This window comes from Manacus vitellinus, unplaced genomic scaffold (genome assembly GCF_001715985.3).
Source record: "Manacus vitellinus isolate BGI_N305 unplaced genomic scaffold, ASM171598v3 scaffold_27_pilon, whole genome shotgun sequence".
Taxonomy (NCBI): domain Eukaryota; kingdom Metazoa; phylum Chordata; class Aves; order Passeriformes; family Pipridae; genus Manacus; species Manacus vitellinus.
In genome coordinates, this window is record NW_021940039.1 from 3,384,212 (window position 1) to 3,387,153 (window position 2,942).

The window sequence follows — 2,942 nt, forward strand, 5'->3', positions numbered from 1 at the left end:
CAGCGGGTGGCTGAAAAGCTGATGTTTGTGCTATCTTTAGAAAATTAAAGATTGTCCCACCAACAAAAAGGAATTTAAACAAAACAAAACAAAACAAAAAATAATTAGAAATAGATCACCCTAATCAAACCAGATTTTTGCAAGAGTACTAAGATCTGGTTAATCAAAGTCCTACCTCTCTAGTGGATAATGTGCCTTTTTTTTTCCTCTAGCCAAGTCTCACCTCTCCAAACAAGCACGTCCATACTCAGCGTTATTATGATGAGGACAACAACAAAAAAAGCCAAAAAGTGAAAAGAATACAAATGAAAGACTCAAACTCATGCAAAGCACGTTGCTTTAAGGCTGCTGTGGCGGATGTTATGGATGCACAAGAGCTTTTCCTTCCCTTGGGAAGGGCTGGGCTGGGAATGGAGGGGGTGGGGTGGGGCCTGGGGGTTCATCACCCGTGTTCTGGGAATCCCAACTCCCCTTCACCTGCTGAAAACTGAAATCCCAGGACAAGGCTCAGCCTTTCCCCAACCCCCCTCCACCACGGGCATGGATTGAGGCTGTGAGCTGCTCCAGCAGGGAAACTGAGGCACAGGGATGCACATCCTGATGGGAAATCTGGAACCCATGGAGCCTCCCCTTTGGCATCACACTGCCTGTTGGGGATACCCCCTGCCCATGGCATTTTATCAGGGCTAATGCTAATGGGAATGGGATGGGATGACACAGGATGGGATAGATAGGGTGGGATGGGATGGGATGAGATTGGATGACACGAGCTGGGATTAGATAGAATGAAGTGGAACAGGATGGGATGGAACATGATGGATTAAATGGCCTGAGATGGGATGAGATGGGTTGGGATGCATGAGATGGGATGGGGTGGGATGGAATGCAAGATGGGATGGAACGTGATAGAACGTGACAGAATGGAATGGGATGGGATGGGATGAAATGGAACAGGATGGGCTGAGATGGGATAGGATGGGATGGGAAGGGACAAGACAGAATGGAATGGGACAAGATGGGATGGGACAGGAGCTCCCACCGTGCAGCCCAGCACCTTGCAGCCACCACAGCTCAGCACCCAGCACCAAGCAGCCCCTTCCAAGCCATCCAGCAGGAAAAAAAGTGGTTCCACCCAACAGAGAAGGACAGCGGGTTTATTCTAGTGCAATATCCACCAACTTTCCCAAAGCATCCTCATCCTCTCTGGCAAGCAAGTTCCAGGCTCCTTTCTGCTGGAAGAGCCGGCCTGGGGGCTGCCCAGGGGCTGGGTGGGCTCCGGGCTGAGCTCCACTGGGAGCTGACACCTCCCTGCACCCCCCAAGGGCTGCGCCAGCCTCACGCTGGCAGGGAACAGCCTGCTCGTGTTTCCTGGCACCCTTTCCAGATTTCATCTCTCTTGCCTAGTTTTCTTGGCAAATTCTTGCAGGGTGAAGCTGTTTAATAATATTTTCGGCGGCATGCAGGCTGCTGGGGAAACGCAGCCAAAACACTCTCCCTGCCGCTGCGGATTTGCCACTTCGGGCCAGCCTGAGGGGGAAGTTCTGACCTGAAATCCTGAGTGTTTTTTTCAGCAGTGAGATGGCCTGCTGAGCTGCAGGGGATGGAGCTGGGGACTCCAGCTGCCAGGTGGGATGACAACAGGCGGGTGGCAACTGTGTCCCCTCAGAACCAGAGGTGTGAGGTGGTGGGTGCTGCTCCACCCCCCCCTCCGGGCACGAAGGAGGTGTTTTCAACCAGCCACAACCCATGGGGAGCAAGAAGAGGATCTTTGGGAGCAAATACTTTGTTGTTTTAAAGCACAAGAGGACATGGAAGCGGTGGGGAAGCCCTTGGCCACAGGCCAACCACAGGCACCTCATTCTTGGCTCGCAGCGCTTGTCCCACGGTGTGTTTGGGACAGTCCATCCTGCCAAGGGGAAAAAAAAAACCCTTCCCAACATCCCTCACCGCTTGCTCTGCTCTGTTTTTTTCTCTAACTCGAGTTTTTGGTGGGGCACTGGAGACCCCTGATGAGGGTGAGATGGTCCCTGGCTGACCTCTCGCCACACACTCCCTGGGGAATCCCATCTTGTGGGGTGTGAGCACGCTCTTGGGACCGTGTCCCTAATCCCCAAAATCTTGTCCATCTCCCTGCTGTCACACCAAGACTCAAGGAAAGGACTGTGCAAAAGCCAAGGTGCTCTTGGTGCTCTCAGTATCCCAGACAGGAGGAGGGGTGGGTGCTGCCGTGTTCCCCACCCAGTTGGGACCTCTCAGCCCCCACATCTGTGCCCAATGGGGAAGATTCAGGGGAGGGGGAGCCCTGTTCTTGCTTCACCACTAATTAACAGCTGCAATTAACCAGCCTGGCCAAGCACTCCCACTAATTGTTGCCTTGCAGTGTTTTGCAGGGCTGAAACAACAGGAGCAGCCTCCTGGGTGAGCCGAAACCCCCGAGTGGGGTCATGCTGGGATGCTGGGGCAGTGCCAGGATACTGGGGCCATGCTGGGATTCTGGGGCCATGCCGGGATGTTGTGCTGAGGGCAGGGGTCCCAGCAGGCCCCCATGAGCTGGGGTAGGGCGATAGGGAGTCCCTGGCAGCCTTAAAGCAAGTGCTCCAGCCGGCTCTTTCCGCGTGGGCAGCTCCACACCCAGCGCAGAGGCATCTTTGGGAAGAGCAGCGATGCCCAGCCGCCCTCTGGGATGGCAGAGGGGGACTTTTCAGGTGCACGCTCTGCACAGAGGGTGACCCAGCTCCCTGTGCCACCAGTTCCCCTGTTATTTAGGGGGGGGATTCAGCTCAATCCCAAATCCTCTGCTGTGAACTGGAAGGAGAAGGCTCTGTGCAGCCACGGGTGACTCATTCACGGGGCACGGCCGGACCGCCTCTCCCTCCGCAAAGTAACTACCGAGACTACTAATAATAGTTAGAAACCAAAAATAGAATTCTTTTTTTTTTTTT

At 54.2% G+C, this 2,942-nt stretch overlaps 1 protein-coding gene across 1 annotated transcript in view; it reads right to left on the reverse strand.

Annotated features, from left to right (window-relative positions):
• Nucleotides 1–1,136: 1,136 nt before the first annotated feature.
• RXRA (retinoid X receptor alpha) overlaps nt 1,137–2,942 on the reverse strand; it is a 34,193-nt gene continuing 32,387 nt past the window's right edge. The window contains exon 10 of the mRNA XM_018074344.3: nt 1,137–1,906. The gene's annotated coding sequence lies outside the window, so the exon portion shown is untranslated. The remainder of the gene's footprint in view (nt 1,907–2,942) is intronic.